The 25,502-nt window shown below is 42.1% G+C and overlaps 1 protein-coding gene across 5 annotated transcripts in view; it reads left to right on the forward strand.

The window, feature by feature from the left end:
* The window catches only part of LOC139766057 (cobalamin trafficking protein CblD), a 204,282-nt gene that overhangs the window by 59,784 nt on the left and 118,996 nt on the right, over nucleotides 1-25,502 (forward strand). The gene's annotated exons all lie outside the window — the stretch shown is intronic.

Consider the following 25,502-nt stretch of genomic DNA (forward strand, 5'->3'; position numbering starts at 1 on the left):
TTTCAACATGTGATGTACCTCTGGTCAAGAAAACAATGCTCTATTACAAAACAAATGCCTAGAACTGGAAGAAAGGGCACCATTAGTGTAGGTCACCTGGGATGAAAAAATAAAAATATGTTAAAAACCCCTTGGCTGGTGTGGTATTTATGATCGGAAACCTAAATAATTCAAAAAGACAGTAAAGGAAAAGAAATTGTTTCTGTATCTTATTTATATTCATATGGCCCATCCCCTCATATGCACATATATTTACATAAATGCCCATATGCACATATACATACAGATACATATCACCATATACACATATATATGTAACTATACATATATACATGTTGTCTTTCCTAGTGCTACCTCGCACACATGAGGGGGAAGGGGTTGTTATTCCATGTGTGGCGAGGTGGCGATGGGAATGAATAAAGGCAGACAGTATGAATTATGTACATGTGTATATATGTATATGTCTGTGTGTGTATATATATGTATACATTGAGATGTATAGGTATGTATATTTGCGTGTGTGGACGTGTATGCATATACATGTGTATGTGGGTGGGTTGGGCCATTCTTTTGTCTGTTTCCGTGCGCTACCTCACTAACACGTTAGACAGCGACAAAGCAAAATAAATAAATAAATAAATACATACATACATGAACATATACATTTATGCACATTAGTACTTGCTTGCCTTAATCCATTCCTGGCGCTAGCCCACCTCACAGGAGACAGCATCACTACCACCTGCTTTAGCGAGGTAGCGCCAGGAACAGAAAAGGCCACATTTGTTCACACTCAGTCTCTAGCTGTTATGTGCAATGCTTCAAAACCACAGCTCCCTGTCCGTATCCAGGCCCCACAGACCTTTCCATGGTTTACCCCTGAAATTTCACATGCACTGGTTCAGTCCATTGACAGTGCCTTGACCCCAGTATACCACATCGTTCCAGTTTACTCTGTTCCTTGCACGCCTTTCACCCTCCTGTATGTTCAGGCCCCGATTGCTCAAAATCTTTATCACTCCATCCTTCCCCCTCCAATTTGATCTCCTGCTTCTCCTTGTTCCCTCCACCTCTGACATATACATCCTCTTTGTCAGTATTACCTTACTCATTCTCTCCATATATCCAAACCATTTCAACACACCCTCTTCTGTTCTCTCAACCGCATTCTTTTTATTTCCCCACATCTCTCTTAACCTTTTATTACTTACTCAGTCAAACCACCTCATATCACATATCGTCCTCGAACATTTCATTTGCAACTCATCCACCCTCCTCTGTACAAACCTATCTATAGCCCATGCCTTGCAACCATATAACAGTGTTGGAAATACTGATCCTTCAGATATACCCATTTTTATTCTTCAAGATAACGTCCTCTTCTTCCACACATTCTTCATCACTCCCAAAACGTTCACCCCTGCCCCCACCCTGTGACTCACTTCTGCTTCCATGGTTCCATTCGCTGCTAAGTCCACTCCCAGATATCTAAAACACTTCACTTCCTCCAATTTTTCTCTGTTCAAACTTACATTCCAGTTAACTTAACCTAATAACCTTGCTTTTATTCACTTTTACTCCCAACTTTCTCCTTTCACACACTTTTCCAAACTCAGTCTCCAACTTTTGCAGTTTCTTACTCGAATCATCTACTAGAGCTGTATCATTGTTGAACAAAAATTGACTCACTTCTTAAGCCCTCTCATCCCCAACCGACTTCAAACTTGCCCCTCTTTCCAAAAGCCTCGCTTTTACCTCCCAAACCACCCCATCCATAAACAAATTCAACAACCAAGGGGACATCACACATCCCTGCTGCAGACTGACATTTACTAGGAATCAATCACTTTCTTCTCTTCCTACTCGTACACATGCCTTACATACTTGGTAAAAACTTTTCACTACTTCTAGCAACTTATCTCGCACATCATAAACTCTGAAGACCTTCCACAAAGAATCTCTATCAACCCTATCATATGCCTTCTCCAGATCCATCAATGCTACATACAAATCTGTTTGTTTTTCCAAGTATTTCTCACATTCTTCAAAGAAAACACCTGATTCACACATCTGCTACCACTTCTGAAACTGCACTGCTCTTCCCCAATCTGATGCTCTGTACATGCCTTCACCCTCTCAGTCATTACTCACCCATATAATTTCCCAGGAATACTCAAAATTTATGCCTGTATAGTTTGGACACTCGGCTTTTTCCATTTGCCTTTTTCAGTGGCATTATGCGTGCATTTTGCCAATTCTCAGGTACTTCACCATGATCCGTACGTACATTGAATAACCTTACCAACCAATTAACAACGCAGTCACCCCCTTTTTTGATAAATTCCACAGCAATACTATCCAAACCCGCCGCCTTGCCGGCTTTCATCTTCTGCAAAACTTTCATTACCTGTTCTCTTTTTACCAAACCATTCTCCCAGACCCTCTCACTACGCACACCACCCCGACCAAAGCACCCTATATCTGCCACTCTGTCATGAAACACATTCAACAAACCTTCAAAAACCTCCAACTCCTTCTCACTTCATCACTACTTGTTATTACATCCCCATTTGCCCCCATCACTTAAGTTCCCATTTGTTCTCTTGTCTTATGCTTGTTATTTACCTCCTTCCACAACATTTTTTTTTATTCTCCCTAAAATTTAATGATACTCTCTCACCCCAACTCTCATTTGCCCTCTTTTTCACCTCTTTCACCTTTCTCATGACCTCCTGCCAATTTCTTCTATACATCTCCTGGTCATTTGCACTCTTTCCTTGCAAGGATTGTCCAAATGCCTCTTTGTTCTCTTTCACTAACAACCTCACTTCTTCATCTCACCACTCACTACCCTTTCTAATCTGGCCACCTCCCACTTTTCTTATGCCACAAGCATCTTTTGTGCAGGCGATCACTGCTTCCCTAAATACATCTCATTCCTCCCCCACTCCCCTTTTGTCATTTGCTCTCACCTTTTTCCATTCTGCTTCAATCTCTCTTGGTATTTCCTCTCACAAGTCTCCTTTCCAAGCTAACTTACTACTCTCCTCATCCCAACATTCTCTTTTCTTTTATGAAAACCTCTACAAATCTTCACCATAGCCTCCACAAGATAATGATCAGACATCCCTCCAGCTTCCCCTCTCGGCACATTAACATCCAAAAGTCTCTCACATGTCTATCAATTAACATGTAATCCAGTAACATTCTCTGGCCATCTCTGCTACTTACGTACGTATACTTATGTGTATCTTTCTTTTTAAACCAGGTATTCCCAATCATCAGTCCTTTTTCAGCACACAAATCTACAAGCTCTTCACCATTTCCATTTATAACCCTGAACGCCCCATGTACACCAGTTATACCCTCAACTGCCTCTTTACTCACCTTTGCATTCTGATCACCCATGTATATAACCTGGTCTCGTGCATCAAAGCTGCTAACACACTCACTCGGCTGCTCCAAAAACACTTGCCTCTCATGACCTTTCTTCTCATGACCAGGTGCATAGGTACCAATAGTCACCCATCTCTCTCCATCCACTTTCAATTTTACCCATATCAATCTAGAGTTTACTTCCTTACACTCTATTACATACTCCCAGAACTCCCGCTTCAGGAGTAGTGCTACTCTTTCCTTTGCTGTTGTCCTCTCACCAACCCCTAACTTTACTCCCAAGACATTCCCAAACCACTCTTCTCATTTACCCTTGAGCTTTGTTTCACTCAGCGGCAAAGCATCCAGGTTCCTTTCCTCAAACATACTTCCTATCTCTCCTTTTTTCTCATCTTGGTTACATCCACACACATTTAGACACCCCAATCTGAGCCTCCAAGAAGAATGAGCACTCCCTGCATAGCTCCTTCTGTTTCTCCCTTGAGAAAGCTAAAATAAAAGGATGGGAGGGTTTCAAGCCCCAACTCCTATCCCCTTAAGTCGCCTTCTATGACACATGGTGAATATGTGGGAAGAATTCTTTCTCCTCTATCCCCAGGGATGATATATGTTTTATTAATTTATTATACTTTGTCGCTGTCTCCCGTGTTAGTGAGGTAGCGCAAGGAAATAGAGGAAAGAATGGCCCAACCCACCCACATACACATGTATATACATACACGTCCACACATGCACGTATATATATCTATATATCTCAACATATATATATATATATATATATATATATTTCCAGCACATCCATCCTCCTGCGCACAACTCTATCCATAGCCCACGCCTCGCAACCATACAACATTGTTGGAACTACTATTCCTTCAAACATACCCATTTTTGCTTTCCGGGATAATGTTCTCGACTTCCACACATTTTTCAAGGCTCCCAAAATTTTCGCCCCCTCCCCCACCCTATGATCCACTTCCGCTTCCATGGTTCCATCCGCTGACAGATCCACTCCCAGATATCTAAAACACTTCACTTCCTCCAGTTTTTCACCATTCAAACTCACCTCCCAATTGACTTGACCCTCAGCCCTACTGTACCTAATAACCTTGCTCTTATTCACATTTACTCTTAACTTTCTTCTTCCACACACTTTACCAAACTCCGTCACCAGCTTCTGCAGTTTCTCACATGAATCCGCCACCAGTGCTGTATCATCAGCGAACAACAACTGACTCACTTCCCAAGCTCTCTCATCCCCAACAGACTTCATACTTGTTTGAGGACAATGTGTGGTGTGAGGTGGTTTGATTGAGTAAGTAACGTAAGGGTAAGAGAGATGTGTGGAAATAAAAAGAGCGTGGTTGAGAGAGCAGAAGAGAGTGTTTTAAAATGGTTTGGGCACGTGGAGAGAATGAGTGAGGAAAGATTGACCAAGAGGATATATGTGTCGGAGGTGGAGGGAACGAGGAGAAGAGGGAGACCAAATTGGAGGTGGAAAGATGGAGTGAAAAAGATTTTGTGTGATCGGGGCCTGAACATGCAGGAGGGTGAAAGGAGGGCAAGGAATAGAGTGAATTGGAGCGATGTGGTATACAGGGGTTGACGTGCTGTCAGTGGATTGAATCAAGGCATGTGAAGCGTCCGGGGTAAACCATGGAAAGCTGTGTAGGTATGTATATTTGTGTGTGTGGACGTGTGTATGTACATGTGTATGGGGGGGGTTGGGCCATTTCTTTCGTCTGTTTCCTTGTGCTACCTCGCAATACGCGGGAGACAGCGACAAAGTATAAAAAAAAAAAAAAAAAAATATATATATATATATATATATATATATATATATATATATATATATATATATATATAAATAGTATATATGTTTTTTTTTTTTGCTTTGTCGCTGTCTCCCGCGTTTGCGAGGTAGCGCAAGGAAACAGACGAAAGAAATGGCCCAACCCACCCCCATACACATGTATATACATACGTAGGAGAGATGGCCAGAGAGCGTTATTGGATTACGTGTTAATTGACAGGCGTGCGAAAGAGAGACTTTTGGATGTTAATGTGCTAAGAGATGCAACTGGAGGGATGTCTGATCATTATCTTGTGGAGGCTAAGGTGAAGATTTGTATGGGTTTTCAGAAAAGAAGAGTGAATGTTGGGGTGAAGAGGGTGGTGAGAGTAAGTGAGCTTGGGAAGGAGACCTGTGTGAGGAAGTACCAGGAGAGACTGAGTACAGAATTGAAAAAGGTGAGAACAATGGAAGTAAGGGGAGTGGGGGAGGAATGGGATGTATTTAGGGAATCAGTGATGGATTGCGCAAAAGATGCTTGTGGCATGAGAAGAGTAGGGAGGTAGGTTGATTAGAAAGGGTAGTGAGTGGTGGGATGAAGAAGTAAGAGTATTAGTGAAAGAGAAGAGAGTGGCATTTGGACGATTTTTGCAGGGAAAAAATGCAAGTGAGTGGGAGATGTATAAAAGAAAGAGACAGGAGGTCAAGAGAAAGGTGTAAGAGGTGAAAAAAAGGGCAAATGAGAGTTGGGGTGAGAGAGTATCATTGAATTTTAGGGAGAATAAAAAGATGTTCTGGAAGGAGGTAAATAAAGTGCGTAAGACAAGGGAGCAAATGGGAACTTCAGTGAAGGGCGCAAATGGGGAGGTGATAACAAGTAGTGGTGATGTGAGAAGGAGATGGAGTGAGTATTTTGAAGGTTTGTTGAATGTGTTTGATGATAGAGTGGCAGATATAGGGTGTTTTGGTCGAGGTGGTGTGCCAAGTGAGAGGGTTAGGGAAAATGATTTGGTAAACAGAGAAGAGGTAGTGAAAGCTTTGGGGAAGATGAAAGCCGGCAAGGCAGCAGGTTTGGATGGAATTGCAGTGGAATTTATTAAAAAAGGGGGTGACTGTATTGTTGACTGGTTGGTAAGGTTATTTAATGTATGTATGACTCATGGGGAGGTGCCTGAGGATTGGCGGAATGCGTGCATAGTGCCATTGTACAAAGGCAAAGGGGATAAGAGTGAGTGCTCAAATTACAGAGGTATAAGTTTGAGTATTCCTGGTAAATTATATGGGAGGGTATTGATTGAGAGGGTGGAGGCATGTACAGAGCATCAGATTGGGGAAGAGCAGTGTGGTTTCAGAAGTGGTAGAGGATGTGTGGATCAGGTGTTTGCTTTGAAGAATGTATGTGAGAAATACTTAGAAAAGCAAATGGATTTGTATGTAGCATTTATGGATCTGGAGAAGGCATATGATAGAGTTGATAGAGATGCTCTGTGGAAGGTATTAAGAATATATGGTGTGGGAGGAAAGTTGTTAGAAGCAGTGAAAAGTTTTTATCGAGGATGTAAGGCATGTGTACGTGTAGGAAGAGAGGAAAGTGATTGGTTCTCAGTGAATGTAGGTTTGCGGCAGGGGTGTGTGATGTCTCCATGGTTGTTTAATTTGTTTATGGATGGGGTTCTTAGGGAGGTGAATGCAAGACTTTTGGAAAGAGGGGCAAGTATGAAGTCTGTTGGGGATGAGAGAGCCTGGGAAGTGAGTCAGTTGTTGTTCGCTGATGATACAGCGCTGGTGGCTGATTCATGTGAGAAACTGCAGAAGCTGGTGACTGAGTTTGGTAAAGTGTGTGGAAGAAGAAAGTTAAGAGTAAATGTGAATAAGAGCAAGGTTATTAGGTACAGTAGGGTTGAGGGTCAAGTCAATTGGGAGGTGAGTTTGAATGGAGAAAAACTGGAGGAAGTGAAGTGTTTTAGATATCTGGGAGTGGATCTGGCAGCAGATGGAACCATGGAAGCGGAAGTGGATCATAGGGTGGGGGAGGGGGCGAAAATTCTGGGGGCCTTGAAGAATGTGTGGAAGTCGAGAACATTATCTCGGAAAGCAAAAATGGGTATGTTTGAAGGAATAGTGGTTGCAACAATGTTGTATGGTTGCGAGGCGTGGGCTATGGATAGAGTTGTGCGCAGGAGGATGGATGTGCTGGAAATGAGATGTTTGAGGACAATGTGTGGTGTGAGGTGGTTTGATCGAGTGAGTAACGTAAGGGTAAGAGAGATGTGTGGAAATAAAAAGAGCGTGGTTGAGAGAGCAGAAGAGGGTGTTTTGAAGTGGTTTGGGCACATGGAGAGAATGAGTGAGGAAAGATTGACCAAGAGGATATATGTGTCGGAGGTGGAGGGAATGAGGAGAAGAGGGAGACCAAATTGGAGGTGGAAAGATGGAGTGAAAAAGATTTTGTGTGATCGGGGCCTGAACATGCAGGAGGGTGAAAGGAGGGCAAGGAATAGAGTGAATTGGAGCGATGTGGTATACCGGGGTTGACGTGCTGTCAGTGGATTGAATCAAGGCATGTGAAGCGTCTGGGGTAAACCATGGAAAGCTGTGTAGGTATGTATATTTGTGTGTGTGGACGTATGTATATACATGTGTATGGGGGGGGGTTGGGCCATTTCTTTCGTCTGTTTCCTTGCGCTACCTCGCAAACGCGGGAGACAGCGACAAAGTATAATAAAAAAAAATATATATATATATATACATATATATATATATATATATATATATATATATATAAATATATATATATATATATATATATATATATATATATATATATATATATATATATATACACACACACACACACACACACACACAGACATGTACATATATACACACGTACATGATTCATACTGTCAGCCCTTATTCATTCCTGTCGCCACCCTGCCACACATGAAATAACAACCCCCTCTCCCCGCATGTGTGCGAGGTAGTGCTAGGAAAAGACAACAAAGGCCACATTCGTTCACACTCAGTCTCCAGCTGTCATGTACAATGCACCGAAACCACAGCTCCCTTTCCACCTCCAGGCCCCACAGAACTTTCCATGGTTTACCCCAGATGCTTCACATGCCCTGGTTCAATCCATTGACAGCACGTCGACCCCGGTATACCACATCGTTCCAATTCACTCTATTCCTGGCACGCCCTTCACCCTCCTGCATGTTCAGGCCCCTATCACTCAAAATCTTTTTCACTCCATCTTTCCTCCTCCAATTTGGTCTCCCACTTCTCCTCATTCCCTCCACCTATGACACATATATCCTCTTTGTCAATCTTTCCTCACTCATTCTCTCCATGTGACCAAACCATTTCAAAACACCCTCTTCTGCTCTCTCAACCAAACATTTTATTACCACACATCTCCTTTACCCTTTCATTACTTACTCGATCAAACCACGTCACACCACATATTGTCCTTAAACATCTCATTTCCAGCACATCCACCCTTCTCCGCACAACTCTATCTATAGCCCATGCCTCGCAACCATATATCATTGTTGGAACCACTATTCCTTCAAACATACCCATTTTTACTTTCCAAGATAACGTTCTTGACTTCCACATATTTTTCAACGCTCCCAGAACTTTCATGCCTTCCCCCACCCTATGATCCACTTCCGCTTCCATGGTTCCATCCACTGCCAAATTCACTCTCAGATATCTGAAACACTTCTTTTCCTCCAGTTTTTCTCCATTCGAACTTACCTCCCAATTGACTTGTCCTTCAACCCTACTGTACCTAATAACCTTGCTCTTATTCACATTTGCTCTCAGCTTTCTTATTTCACACACTTTACCAAACTCAGTCACAAGCTTCTGCAATTTCTCACTTGAATCAGCCAACAGCGCTGTATCTTCAGCGAACAACAACTGACTCACTTCCCAAGGTCTCTCATCCACGACAGACGGCATACTTGCCCCTCTTTCCAAAACTCTTGCATTCACCTCCCTAACAACCCCATCCATAAACAAATCAAACAACCATGGAGACATCATGCACCCCTGCCACAAACCAACATTCACCGAGAACCAATCACTTTCCTCTCTTCCTACACGTACACATGCCTAACATTCTTGATTAAAACTTTTCACTGCTTCTAACAACTTGCCTCCCACACCAAATATTCTTAATACCTTCCACAGAGCATCTCTATCAACTCTATCATATGCCTTCTCCAGATCCATAAATGCTACATACAAATCCATTTGCTTTTCTAAGTATTTCTCACATACATTCTTCAAAGCAAATACCTGATCCACATATCCTCTACCACTTCTGAAAACACACTGCTCTTCCCCAGTCTGATGCTCTGTACATGCCTTCACCCTCTCAATCAATACCCTCCCATATAATTTCCCAGGAATACTCAACACACTTATACCACTGTAATTTGAGCACTCACCTTTATCCCCTTTGTCTTTTTACAATGGCACTATGCAAGCATTCCGCCAATCCTCAAGCACCTCCCCATGAGTCATACATACATTAAATAACCTTACCAACCAATCAACAATACAGTCACCCCCTTTTTTAATAAATTCCACTGCAATACCATCTAAACCTGCTGCCTTGCTGGCTTTCATCTTCTGCAAAGCTTTTACTACCTCTTCTCTGTTTACCAAATCATTTTCCCTAACCCTCTCACTTTGCACATCACCTGGACCAAACCACCCTATATCAGTCACTCTATCATCAAACACATTCAACAAACCTTCAAAATACTCACTCCATCTCCTCACATCACTGCTTATTGTTATCACCTCCCCATTATCCCCCTTCACTGATGTTCCCATTAGTTCCCTTGTCTTACGCACTTTATCTACCTCCTTCCAAAACATATTTTTATTCTCCCTAAAATTTAATGATACTCTCTCACCCCAACTCTCATTTGCCCTCTTTTTCAACTCTTGCACCTTTCTCTTGACCTCCTGCCTCTTTGTTTTATACATCACCCAGTCATTTGCATAATTTCCCTGCAAAAATTGTCCAAATGCCTCTCTCTTCTCTTTTTTTACTAATAATCTTACTTCTTCATCCACCACACACTACCCTTTCTAATCTGCCCACCTCCCATGCTTCTCATGCCACTAGCATCTTTTGCACAAGCCATCACTGCTTCCCTAAATACATCCCATTCCTCCCCCACTCCCCTTACGTCCTTTGTTCTCACCTTTTTCCATTTTGTACTCATTCTCTCCTGGTACTTGCTCACACAGGTCTCCTTCCCAAGCTCACTTACTCTCACCACTCTCTTCACCCCAACATTCTCTCTTCTTTTTTGAAAACCTCTACAAATCTTCACTTTTGCCTCCACAAGATGATGATCAGACATCCCTCCAGTTGCAGGTCTCAGCGTTTTAACATCCAAAAGTCTGTCTTTCGCGTGCCTATCAATTAACACGAAATCCAATAATGCTCTCTGGCCATCTCTCCTACTTATATACGTATACTTATGTATATCTCTCTTTTTAAACTAGGTATTCCCAGTCACCAGTCCTTTTTCAGCACATAAATCTACAAGCTCTTCACCATTTCCATTTACAACACTGAACTCCCCATGTGCACCAGTTATTCCCTTAACTGCCACATTACTCACCTTTGCATTCAAATCACCCATCACTATAACCCAGTCTCGTGCATCAAAACTACTAAGACACTCACTCACCTGCTCCCAAAACACTTACCTCTCATGATGTTTCTTCTCATGCCCAGGTGCATATGCACCAATAATCACCCATCTCTCTCCATCCACTATCAGTTTTACCCATATCAATATAGAGTTTACTTTCTTACACTATCACACTCCCACCACTCCTGTTTCAGTAGTGATACTCCTTCCCTTGCTCTTGTCCTCTCACTAACCCCTGACTTTACTTCCAAGGCCCTCCCAAACCACTCTTCCCCTTTACCCTTGAGCTTTGTTTCACTCAGAGCCAAAACAACCAGGTTCCTTTCTTCAAACATACTACCTATCTCTCCTTTTTTCTCATCTTGGTTACATCTACACACATTTAGACACCCCAGTCTGGGCCTTTGAGTAGGATGAGCACTCCCTGCATGACTTGTTCTTCTGTTTCCCCTTTTAGAAAGTTAGAATACAAGGAGGGGAGGGTTTCTAGCACCCCACTCCCATCCCCTTTAGTTGCCTTCTACGACACGTGAGGAATGCGTGGGAAGCATTCTTTCTCCCCTATCCCCAGGGATATTATATATGGTATGTATTATACTTCGTCACTGTCTCCCATGTTAGCGAGGTAGCGCAGGGAAACAGACGAAAGAATGGCCCAACCCACCCACATACACATGTATATACACAAACACCTACACATGCACATATACATGCTTATACATTTCAATGTATACATACATATACGTACACAGATATATACGTATATACACATGTACATATCCATACTTGCTGCCTTCATCCATTTCTGTCGCCACCCCACCACACATGAAATGGCACCCCCTCCCCCCGCGCGCTTGTGAGGTAGCGCTTGGAAAAGACAACAAAGACCACGTTCGTTCACACTCAGTCTCTAGCTGTCATGTGTGATGCCCTGAAACCACAACTCCCTTTCCACATCTGGGCCTCACAATTCTTTCCATTGGTTTACCCCAGACACTGCACATGCCCTGGTTCAATCCAATGACAGCACGTCAACCCCGGTATACCACATCGTCCCAGTTCACTCTATTCCTTGCATGCCTTTCACCCTCCTGTATGTTCAGGCCCTGATTGCTCAAAATCTTTCTCGTTCCATCCTTCCACCTCCAATTTGGTCACCCACTTCTCCTCGTTCCCTCCACCTCTGACACATATATCATCTTTTTCAATCTTTACTGACTCATTCTCTCCATGTGACCAAACCATTTCAACACACCCTCTTCTGCTTTCTCCACCACTCTCTTATTTCCACATCTCCCTCTTACCCTATCATTACTTATTCGATCAAACCACCTTACACCACATATTGTCCTCAAACATCTCATTTTCAACACATCCACCCTCCTCCGCACAACCCTGTCTATAGCCCATGCCTCGTAATAACATTGTTAGAACCGCTATTCCTTCAAACATACCCATTTTTGCTCTCCAAGATAACATTCTCGCCTTCCACACATTCTTCAGTGCTCCCAGAATCTTTGCCTCCTCCCCCACCCTGTGACTAACATCCGCTTCCATAGTTCCATATGCTTCCATAGTTTCATCCGCTGCCAAGTCCACTCCTAGGTATCTAAAACACTTCACTTCCTACCAGTTTTTCTCCGGCCTGCAACACAAAATCTTGGATGGCTTTCAGTTGTCTGTCGACACCTTATTGGTTAAGATCATTATGATAGTAATGACCCCAGTTAATATTAATATAACCTGTGTCCACCCAAGGCGGGGATGTCTAATGGTACCACATTACTATAAAATGATACCAGAACCAGCCTCTATCATCGGCAATTATGACATACAAACCTTGGGCACCTGACTACAAACACCAACCTTACACTGAACCTGACTGTCCCCTAACAACGTCCTCTCCCTGGTAATGATCTTACCGGAATCTCGTAGAAGTTTACAGAAATCCAAGACCTATGCAAGCAAGGATGGAGGGAGGGAGGGAGGGAGGGAGGGATGGCATTTGGCTGGTAATGATATCTGCATTATTCACCCACATCCATTTTTAGCTGTCATATGTAATGCACAAAAACTAGATCCCTTTAACTACAGTCATATCCCAAGAACTTTTTTTTGTGGTTACACATGACCTCTTCATATAAGCTAAACCTATCTTCACTACACCCTCGCCACCATTGGCCTTTAAACTACACCCTTGTTAAATGCATTTTATCTATGTTTGTGTATATGTATGTATAGGTTGAGATGTATAGGTATGTATATTTGCGTGTGTGGACGTGTATGTATATACATGTGTATGTGGGCGGGTTGGGCCATTCTTTCATCTGTTTCCTTGCGCTACCTCACTAACGCGGGAGACAGCAACAAAAGTGAGATAGATAAATAATTTTTTTTATTTTATTTTATTCTATTTTATTTATATATATATATATATATATATATATATATATATATATATATATATATATATATATATATATATATATATATAAGGTTTGTTGAATGTGTTTGATGATAGAGTGGCAGATATAGGGTGTTTTGGTCGAGGTAGTGTGCAAAGTGAGAGGGTTAGGGAAAATGATTTGGTAAACAGAGAAGAGGTAGTAAAAGCTTTGCGGAAGATGAAAGCCGGCAAGGCAACAGGTTTGGATGGTATTGCAGTGGAATTTATTAAAAAAGGGGGTGACTGTATTATTGACTGGTTGGTAAGGTTATTTAATGTATGTATGACTCATGGCGAGGTGCCTGAGGATTGGCGGAATGCGTGCATAGTGCCATTGTACAAAGGCAAAGGGGATAAGAGTGAGTGCTCAAATTACAGAGGTATAAGTTTGTTGAGTATTCCTGGTAAATCATATGGGAGGGTATTGATTGAGAGGGTGAAGGCATGTACAGAGCAACAGATTGGGGAAGAGCAGTGTGGTTTCAGAAGTGGTAGAGGATGTGTGGATCAGGTTTTTGCTTTGAAGAATGTATGTGAGAAATACTTAGAAAAGCAAATGGATTTGTATGTAGCATTTATGGATCTGGAGACGGCATATGATAGAGTTGATAGAGATGCTCTGTGGAAGGTATTAAGAATATATGGTGTGGGAGGCAAGTTGTTAGAAGCAGTGAAAAGTTTTTATGAGGATGTAAGGCATGTGTACGTGTAGGAAGAGAGGAAAGTGATTGGTTCTCAGTGAATGTAGGTTTGCGGCAGGGGTGTGTGATGTTTCCATGGTTGTTTAATTTGTTTATGGATGGGGTTGTTAGGGAGGTAAATGAAAGAGTTTTGGAAAGAGGGGCAAGTATGAAGTCTGTTGGGGATGAGAGAGCTTGGGAAGCGAGTCAGTTGTTGTTCGCTGATGATACAGCGCTGGTGGCTGATTCATGTGAGAAACTGCAGAAGCTGGTGACTGAGTTTGGTAAAGTGTGTGAAAGAAGAAAGTTAAGTGTAAATGTGAATAAGAGCAAGGTACAGTACAGTAGGGTTGAGGGTTAAGTCAATTGGGAGGTAAGTTTGAATGGAGAAAAACTGGAGGAAGTAAAGTGTTTTAGATATCTGGGAGTGGATCTGGCAGCGGATGGAACCATGGAAGCGGAAGTGGATCATAGGGTGGGGGAGGGGGCGAAAATCCTGGGAGCCTTGAAGAATGTGTGGAAGTCGAGAACATTATCTCGGAAAGCAAAAATGGGTATGTTTGAAGGAATAGTGGTTCCAACAATGTTGTATGGTTGCGAGGCGTGGGCTATGGATAGAGTTGTGCGCAGGAGGGTGGATGTGCTGGAAAAGAGATGTTTGAGGACAATGTATGGTGTGAGGTGGTTTGATCGAGTAAGTAACGTTAGGGTAAGAGAGATGTGTGGAAATAAAAAGAGCGTGGTTGAGAGAGCAGAAGAGGGTGTTTTGAAATGGTTTGGGCACATGGAGAGAATGAGTGAGGAAAGATTGACCAAGAGGATATATGTGTCGGAGGTGGAGGGAACGAGGAAAAGTGGGAGACCAAATTGGAGGTGGAAAGATGGAGTGAAAAAGATTTTGTGTAATCGGGGCCTGAACATGCGGGAGGGTGAAAGGAGGGCAAGGAATAGAGTGAATTGGATCGATGTGGTATACCGGGGTTGACGTGCTGTCAGTGGATTGAATCAGGGCATGTGAAGCGTCTGGGGTAAACCATGGAAAGCTGTGTAGGTATGTATATTTGCGTGTGTGGACGTATGTATATACATGTGTATGGGGGTGGGTTGGGCAATTTCTTTCGTCTGTTTCCTTGCGCTACCTCGGAAACGCGGGAGACAGCGACAAAGCAAAAAAAAAAAAATTATATATATATATATATATATATATATATATATATATATATATATATATATATATATATATATATATGTTCCCTGGGGATAGGGGAGAAAGAATACTTCCCACGTATTCCCTGCGTGTCGTAGAAGGCGACTAAAAGGGAAGGGAGCGGGGGGCTGGAAATCCTCCCCACTTTTTTTTTTTTTTCTTTTTTTTCTCCAAAGGAAGGAACAGAGAAGGGGGCTGGATGAGGATGTTTCCTCAGAGGCCCAGTCCTCTTTTCTTAACGCTACCTCGCTGACGCGGGAAATGGCGAATAGTATAAAAAAAAAAATATATATATATATATATATATATATATATATATATATATATATATATATATATATATATATGAAAGCCGGTAAAGCAGCAGGTTTGGATGGTATTGCAGTGGAATTTATTAAAAAAGGGGGTGACTGTATTGTTGACTGGTTGGTAAGGTTATATAATGTATGTATGATTCATGGTGAGGTGCCTGAGAATTGGCGGAATGCTTGCATAATGCCATTGTACAAAGGCAAAGGGGATAAGAGTGAGTGCTCAAATTACAGAGGTATAACAAGGTATAACAAGAGGTGATAACAAGTAGTGGTGATATGAGAAGGAGATGGAGTGAGTATTTTGAAGGTTTGTTGAATGTATTTGATGATAGAGTGGCAGATATAGGGTGTTTTGGTCGAGGTGGTGTGCAAAGTGAGAGGGTTAGGGAAAATGATTTGGTAAACAGAGAAGAGGTAGTAAAAGCTTTGCGGAAGATGAAAGCCGGCAAGGCAGCAGGTTTGGATGGTATTGCAGTGGAATTTATTAAAAAAGGTGGTGACTGTATAGTTGACTGGCTGGTAAGGTTATTTAATGTATGTATGATTCATGGTGAGGTGCCTGAGGATTGGCGGAATGCGTGCATAGTGCCATTGTACAAAGGCAAAGGGGATAAGAGTGAGTGCTCAAATTACAGAGGTATAAGTTTGTTGAGTATTCCTGGTAAATTATGTGGGAGAATATTGATTGAGAGGGTAAAGGCATGTACAGAGCATCAGATTGGGGAAGAGCAGTGTGGTTTCAGAAGTGGTAGAGGATGTGTGGATCAGGTGTTTGCTTTGAAGAATGTATGTGAGAAATACTTAGAAAAGCAAATGGATTTGTATGTAGCATTTATGGATCTGGAGAAGGCATATGATAGAGTTGATAGAGATGCTCTGTGGAAGGTATTAAGAATATATGGTGTGGGAGGCAAGTTGTTAGAAGCAGTGAAAAGTTTTTATCGAGGATGTAAGGCATGTGTACGTGTAGGAAGAGAGGAAAGTGATTGGTTCTCAGTGAATGTAGGTTTGCGGCAGGGGTGTGTGATGTCTCCATGGTTGTTTAATTTGTTTATGGATGGGGTTGTTAGGGAGGTGAATGCAAGAGTTTTGGAAAGAGGGGCAAGTATGAAGTCTGTTGTGGATGAGAGAGCTTGGGAAGTGAGTCAGTTGTTGTTCGCTGATGATACAGCGCTGGTGGCTGATTCATGTGAGAAACTGCAGAAGCTGGTGACTGAGTTTGGTAAAGTGTGTGAAAGAAGAAAGTTAAGAGTAAATGTGAATAAGAGCAAGGTTATTAGGTACAGTAGGGTTGAGGGTCAAGTCAATTGGGAGGTGAGTTTGAATGGAGAAAAACTGGAGGAAGTGAAGTGTTTTAGATATCTGGGAGTGGATCTGGCAGCGGATGGAACCATGGAAGCGGAAGTGGATCATAGGGTGGGGGAGGGGGCGAAAATTCTGGGGGCCTTGAAGAATGTGTGGAAGTCGAGAACATTATCTCTGAAAGCAAAAATGGGTATGTTTGAAGGAATAGTGGTTGCAACAATGTTGTATGGTTGCGAGGCGTGGGCTATGGATAGAGTTGTGTGCAGGAGGATGGATGTGCTGGAAATGAGATGTTTGAGGACAATGTGTGGTGTGAGGTGGTTTGATCGAGTAAGTAACGTAAGGGTAAGAGAGATGTGTGGAAATAAAAAGAGCGTGGTTGAGAGAGCAGAAGAGGGTGTTTTGAAATGGTTCGGGCACATGGAGAGAATGAGTGAGGAAAGATTGACCAAGAGAATATATGTGTCGGAGGTGGAGGGAACGAGGAGAAGAGGGAGACCAAATTGGAGGTGGAAAGATGGAGTGAAAAAGATTTTGTGTGATCGGGGCCTGAACATGCAGGAGGGTGAAAGGAGGGCAAGGAATAGAGTGAATTGGAGCGATGTGGTATACCGGGGTTGACGTGCTGTCAGTGGATTGAATCGAGGCATGTGAAGCCTCTGGGGTAAACCATGGAAAGCTGTGTAGGTATGTATATTTGCGTGTGTGGACATATGTATATACATGTGTATGGGGGTGGGTTAGGCCATTTCTTTCGTCTGTTTCCTTGCGCTACCTCGCAAACACGGGAGACCGACAAAGCAAAAAAAAAAGAAAAAAAAGTCTTGAGTATTCCTGGTAAATTATATGGGAGGGTATTGATTGAGAGGGTGAAGGCATGTACAGAGCATCAGATTGGGGAAGAGCAGTGTGGTTTCAGAAGTGGTACAGGATGTGTGGATCAGGTGTTTGCTTTGAAGAGTGTATGTGAGAAATACTTCGAAAAACAAATGGATTTGTATGTAGCATTTATGGATCTGGAGAAAGCATATGATAGAGTTGATAGAGATGCTCTGTGGAAGGTATTAAGAATATATGGTGTGGGAGGCGAGTTGTTGGAATCAGTGAAACTTTTTATCGAGGATGTAAGGCATGTGTACATGTAGGAAGAGAGGAAAGTGATTGGTTCTCAGAGAATGTAGGTTTGCAGCAGGGGTGTGTGATGTCTCCATGGTTGTTTAATTTGTTTATGGATGGGGTTGTTAGGGAGGTGAATGCAAGAGTTTTGGAAAGAGGGGCAAGTATGAAGTCTGTTGTGGATGAGAGAGCTTGGGAAGTGAGTCAGTTGTTGTTCGCTGATGTTACAGCGCTGATGGCTGATTCATGTAAGAAACTGCAGAAGCTGGTGACTGAGTTTGGTAAAGTGTGTGAAAGAAGAAAGTTAAGAGTAAATGTGAATAAGAGCAAGGTTATTAGGTACAGTAGGGTTGAGGGTCAAGGCAGTTGGGAGGTAGGTTTGAATGGAACAAAACTGGAGGAAGTAAAGTGTTTTAGATATCTGGGAGTGGATCTGTCAGCGGATGGAACCATGGAAGCGGAAGTGGATCATAGGGTGGGGGAGGGGGCAAAAATCCTGGGAGCCTTGAAGAATGTGTGGAAGTCGAGAACATTATCTCGAAAAGCAAAAATGGGTATGTTTGAAGGAATAGTGGTTGCAACAATGTTGTATGGTTGCGAGGCGTGGGCTATGGATAGAGTTGTGCGCAGGAGGATGGATGTGCTAGAAATGAGATGTTTGAGGACAATGTGTGGTGTGAGGTGGTTTGATCGAGTAAGTAACGTAAGGGTAAGAGAGATGTGTGGAAATAAAAAGAGCGTGGTTGAGAGAGCAGAAGAGGGTGTTTTGAAATGGCACGGGCACATGGAGAGAATGAGTGAGGAAAGATTGACCAAGAGGATATATGTGTCGGAGGTGGAGGGAACGAGGAGAAGTGGGAGACCAAATTGGAGGTGGAAAGATGGAGTGAAAAAGATTTTGTGTGATCGGGGCCTGAACATGCAGGAGGGTGAAAGGAGGGCAAGGAATAGAGTGAATTGGATCGATGTGGTATACCGGGGTTGACGTACTGTCAGTGGATTGAATCAGGGCATGTGAAGCGTCTGGGGTAAACCATGGAAAGCTGTGTAGTTATGTATATTTGCGTGTGTGGACGTATGTATATACATGTGTATGGGGGTGGGTTTGGCCATTTCTTTCGTCTGTTTCCTTGCGCTACCTCGCAAACGCAGGACACAGCGACAAAGCAAAAAAAAAAAAAAAAAAAATATATATATATATATATATATATATATATATATATATATATATATATATATTGGAAAGGATAACAATTTTGCGCGTGATCAAGATATTCCTATGAGTCCATGGGGAAAATGAAACATGAAAAGTTCCCAAGTGCACTTTCGTGTAATAATCACATCATCAGGGGAGACACAAGAGAGAAATATAACAGTCAGTTGATATACATCGAAGAGACGAAGCTAGGACGCCATTTGGTAAACATGTGATTGTCCAAAACATACAACGAGCATTCATAAACTTATCATTTTACAAATCTTATCAACAATAAAGTTATCTAGTTTGTACAGACCATCACTAATATTAAGATTATAATTCTTTGTGTATTTAATGATAGAAGATTCAATGATATTTCTCTTGGTAATAGAGTTGGAGTTAACAACTGAGATGGCATTATTCCGGTCAATACAATGATCATAGTTTTTAACATGATTAAACAAGGCATTTGATTCTTGTCCCATTCTTATACTATATTTATGTTGCTTAAGTCTAACACAAAGATCCTTACCAGTCTGACCAACATAAAATTTATCACAGTTTCCACAAGGAACTTTATAGATGCAACCAAGAGAATTTTCTGGTGAATTCCTGATTAAGATATTCTTTATAGTATTATTGTTGCTAAAGGCAACATTTACATTAAAGGATTTAAGCAACATGGGAAGCAAAGTGAAATTTATTATTAAAAGGGAGAACTAAAAGATTCTTGGTGACAGTGGGAGGTTTGGGTTCAACTCTATAAAATGATTTCTTTGCTAACTTAAGGGATTTCTTAATGAAAGATCTAGGGTACTTTAACTTAGATCCAATAGAATATATCTTCTCAAACTCATCATCAATAAACTCTAGACTGCAAATATGTAATGCCCTTAGGAACATAGATTGTGTCTCCTCTGATGATGTGATTATTACACGAAAGTGCACTTGGGAACTTTTCGTGTTTCATTATCCCCGTGGACTCATAGGAATATATATTTATATTTATTTATTTATTTTGCCTTGTCGCTGTCTCCCGCGTTTGCGAGGTAGCGCAAGGAAACAGATGAAAGAAATGGCCGAACCCACCCCCATACACATGTATATACATATATGTCCCCACACGCAAATATACATACCCATACATCTCAATGTACACATATATATACACACACAGACATATACATATATACACATGCACACAATTCACACTGTCTGCCTTTATTCATTCCCATCGCCACCCCGCCACACATGGAATAACATCCCCCTCCCCCTCAATTGGGCAAGGTAGCGCTAGGAAAAGACAACAAAGGCCCCATTTGTTCACACTCAGTCTCCAGCTGTTATGCAATAATACCCGAAACCACTGCTCCCTTTCCACATCCAGGCCCCAAAGAACTTTCCATGGTTTACCCCAGACGCTTCACATGCCCTAATTCAATCCATTGACAGCATGTCGACCCCGGTATACCACATCGATCCAATGCACTCTATTCCTTGCCCGCATTTCACCCTCTTGCATGTTCAGGCCCTGATCACTCAAAATCTTTTTCACTCCATCTTTCCTCCTCCAATTAGGTCTCCCACTTCTCTTTCTTTCCACCTCTGACACATATATCCTCTTGGTCAATCTTTCCTCACTCATTCTCTCCATGTGACCAAACCATTCCAAAACACCCTCTTCTGCTCTCTCAACCACGCTCTTCTTATTTCCACACATCTCTCCTACCCTTACATTACTTACTTGATCAAACCACCTCACACCACATATTGTCCTCAAACATCTCATTTCCAGCACATCCACCCTCCTGCGCACTACTCTATCCATAGCCCACGCTTTGCAACCATACAACATTGTTGGAACCACTATTCCTTCAAACATAGCCATTTTTGCTTTCGGAGATAATGTTCTCGACTTCCACACATTCTTCAAGGCTCCAAGGATTTTCGCCCCCTCCCCCACCCTATGATTCACTTCCGCTTCCACGGTTCCATCCGCTGCCAGATCCACTCCCAGATATCTAAAACACTTTACTTCCTCCAGTTTTTCTCCATTCAAACTTACCTCCCAATTGACTTGACCCTCAACCCTACTGTACCTAATAAACTTGCTCTTATTCACATTTACTCTTAACATTCTTCTTTCACACACTTTACCAAAGTCAGTCACCAGCTTCTGCAGTTTCTCACATGAATCAGCCACCAGCGCTGTATCATCAGCGAACAACAACTGACTCACTTCCCAAGCTCTCTCAACCCCATCTGACTGCATACTTACCCCTCTTTCCAAAACTCTTGCATTCACCTCCCTAACAACCCCATCCATAAACAAATTAAACAACCATGGAGACATCACACACCCCTGCCGCAAACCTACATTTACTGAGAACCAATCACTTTCCTCTCTTCCTACACGTACACATGCCTTACATCCTCGATAAAAACTTTTCACTGCTTCTAACAACTTGCCTCCCACACCATATATTCTTAGTACCTTCCACAGAGCATCTCTATCAACTCTGTCATATGTCTTCTCCAGATCCATAAATGCTACATACAGATCCATTTGCTTTTCTAAGTATTTCTCACATACATTCTTCAAAGCAAACACCTGATCCACACATCCTCTACCACTTCTGAAACCACACTGCTCTTCCCCAATCTCATGCTCTGTACATGCCTTCACCCTCTCAATCAATACCCTCCCATATAATTTACCAGGAATACTCAACAAACTTATACCTCTGTAATTTGAGCACTCACTCTTATCCCCTTTGCCTTTATACAATGGTACTATGCACGCATTCCGCCAATCCTCAGGCACCTCACCATGAATCATACATACATTGAATAACCTTATTAACCAGTCAACAATACAGTCATCCCCTTTTTTAATAATTTCCACTGCAATACCATCCAAACCTGCTGCCTTGCTGGCTTTCATCTTCCGTAAAGCTTTTACTACCTCTTCTCTGTTTACCAAATCATTTTCCGTAACCCTCTCACTTTGCACACCACCTCGACCAAAACACCCTATATCTGCCACTCTATCATCAAACACATTCAACAAACCTTCATATATATATATATATATATATATATATATATATATATATATGTATGTATATGTATATATTATTATTTTATATTTATTTTTTTATTATACTTTGTCGCTGTCTCCCGTGTTTGCGAGGTAGCGCAATGAAACAGACGAAAGAATTGGCCCAACCCCCCCCCCATACACATGTATATACATATATAGGTATGTATGTTTGTATATGTTTTGCCTCTGAGTGAAACGAAGCTCAAGGGTAAAGGAGAAGAGTTGCTTGGGAGTGTCTTGGGAGTAAAGTCAGGGGTTGGTAAGAGGACAAGAGCAAAGGAAGGAGTAGCACTACTCCTGAAACAGGAGTTGTGGGGGTATGTGATAGAGTGTAAGAAAGTACACTCTAGATTGATATTGGTAAAACTGAAAGTGGATGGAGAGAGATGGGTGATGGGCATGAGTGGAAAGATCATAAGAGGCGAGTGTTTTGGGAGCAGATGAGTGAGTATGTTAGTAGTTTTGATGGACGAGACCAGGTTATAGTGATGGGTGATTTGAATGCAAAGGTGAGTAATGTGGCAGTTGAGGAAATACTTGGTGTACATGGGGTGTTCAGTGTTCTAAATGTAAATGGTGAAGAGCTTGTAGATTTGTGTGCTGAAAAAGGACTGGTGATTGGGAATACCTGGTTTAAAAAGTAAGATATACATAAGTATATGTATGTAAGTAGGAGAGATGGCCAGAGAGCGTTATTGGATTACGTGTTAATTGATAAGCGTGCGAAAGAGAGAGTTTTGGATGTTAATGTACTGAGAGGTGCAACTGGAGGGATGTCTGATCATTATCTTGTGGAGTCGAAGGTGAAGATTTAGAGAGGTTTTCAGAAAAGAAGAGAGAATGTTGGGGTGAAGAGAGTGGTGAAAGTAATTAAGCTTGGGAAGGAGACTAAGTACAGAATGGAAAAAGGTGAGAACAAAGGACGCAAGGGGAGTGGGGGAGGAATGGGATGTATTTAGGGAAGCAGTGATGGCTTGCACAAAAGATGCTTGTGGCATGAGGAGCATGGTAGGTGGACAGATTAGTAGGGTAGTGAGTGGTGGGATGAATAAGTAAGATTATTTGTGAAAGAGAAGAAAGAGGCATTTGGACGATTTTTGCAGGGAAATAATGCAAATGACTGGGAGATGTATAAGAGAAGGAGACAGGAAGTCAAGAGAAAGGTGCAAGAGGTGAAAAAGAGGGCAAATGAGAGTTAGGGTGAGAGAGTATCATTAAATTTTAGGGAGAATAAAAAGATGTTTTTGAAGGAGGTAAATAAAGTGCATAAGACAAGGGAGCAAATGGGAACATTAGTGAAGGGGGCTAATAGGGAGGTAATAACAAGTAGTGGTGATGTGAGGAGAGGGAGTGAGTATTTTGAAGGTTTGTTGAATGTGTTTGACGATAGAGTGGCAGATATAGGGTGTTTTGGTCGAGATGGTGTGGAAAGTGAGAGGGTTAGGGAGAATGATTTGGTAAACAGAGAAGAGGTAGTAAAAGCTTTGCGGAAGATGAAAGTCGGCAAGGCAGCGGGTGTGGATGGTATTGCAGTGGAATTTATTATAAAAGGGGGTGACTATATTGTTGACTGGTTGGTAAGATTATTTGATGTCTGTATGACTCATGATGAGGTGCTGAGGGTTGGCAGAATGCTTGCATAGTGCCATTGTACAAAGGCAAAGGGGGTAAAAGTGAGTGCTCAGATTACAGAGGTATAAGTTTGTTGAGTATTCCTGGTAAATTATATGGGAGGGTATTGATTGAGAGGGTGAAGACATGTACAGAGCATCTGATTGGGGAAGAGCAGTGTTGTTTCAGAAGTGGTACACGATATGTGGATCAGGTGTTTGCTTTGAAGAATGTATGTGAGAAAGACTTAGAAAAGCAAATGGATTTGTATGTAGGATTTATGGATCTGGAGAAGACATATGATAGAGTTGATAGAGATGTTCTGTTGAAGGTATTAAGAATATATGGTGAGGGAGGCAAGTTGTTAGAAGCAGTGAAAAGTTTTTATCGAGGATGTAAGTCATGTGTACGTGTAGGAAGAGAGGAAAGTGATTGGTTCTCAGTGAATGTTGGTTTGCGGTAAGGGGTCGTGATGTCTCCATGATTGTTTAAGTTGTTTATGGATGGGGTTGTTAGGGAGGTGAATGCAAGAGTTTTGGAAAGAGGGGCAAGTTTGTAGTCTGTTGTGGATGAGAAAGCTTGGGAAGTGAGTCATTTGTTGTCCGCTGATGATACAGTGTTGGTGGCTGATTCGGGTGGGAAACTGCAGAAGCTGGTGACAGAATTTGGTTAAGTGTGTGAAAGAAGAAAGCTGAGAATAAATGTGAATAAGAGCAAGGTTATTAGGTACAGTAGCGTTGAGGTACAAATCAATTGGGAGGTAAGTTTGAATGGAGAAAAACTGGAGGAAGTGAATTGTTTTAGATATCTGGGAGTGGATTTGGCAGCGGATGGAACAATGGAAGCAGAAGTGAATCATAGGGTGGGGGAGGGGGCGAAAGTTCTGGGAGCATTGAAGAATTTGTGGAAGTCGAGAACGTTATCTTGGAAAGCATAAATGGGTATGTTTGAAGGAATAGTGGTTTCAACAATGATATATGGTTGCGAGGCGTGGGCTATGGATAGAGTTGTGCGGAGGAGGGTTGATGTGCTGGAAATGAGATGTTTGAGGACAATATGTGGTATGAGGTGGTTTGATCGAGTAAGAAATGAAAGGGTAAGAGAGATGTGTGGTAAAAGAAAGAGTGTGATTGAGAGAGCAGAAGAGGGTGTTTTGAAACGGTTTGGCCACATAGAGAGAATTAGTGAGGAAACATTGACCAAGAGGATACATGTGTCAGAGGTGGAGGGAACGAGAAGTGGGAGACCAAATTGGAGGTGGAAAGATGGAGTGAAAAAGATTTTGAGTGATCGGGGCCTGAACATGCAGGAGTGTGAAATGTGGGCAAGGAATAGAGTGAATTGGAAGTATGTGGTATACCAGGGTCAATGTGCTGTCATTGGATTGAACCAGGGCATGTGAAGTGTCTGGAGTAAACCATGGAATGTTCTGTGGTGCCTGGATGTGGAAAGGGAGCTGTGGTTTCAGTGCATTATACATGACAGCTAGAGACTGAGTGTGATCGAATGTGGCCTTTGTGGCCTTTTCCTAGCGCTATCTCGTGCACATGCAGGGGGAGGGGGTAGTTATTTCATGTGTGTCGGTGTGGCGACGGGAATGAATAAGGGTAGACTGTATGAATTATGTACATGTGTATATATGTCTATGTCTGT

Source organism: Panulirus ornatus, chromosome 56 (genome assembly GCF_036320965.1).
Source record: "Panulirus ornatus isolate Po-2019 chromosome 56, ASM3632096v1, whole genome shotgun sequence".
NCBI classification, from domain to species: domain Eukaryota; kingdom Metazoa; phylum Arthropoda; class Malacostraca; order Decapoda; family Palinuridae; genus Panulirus; species Panulirus ornatus.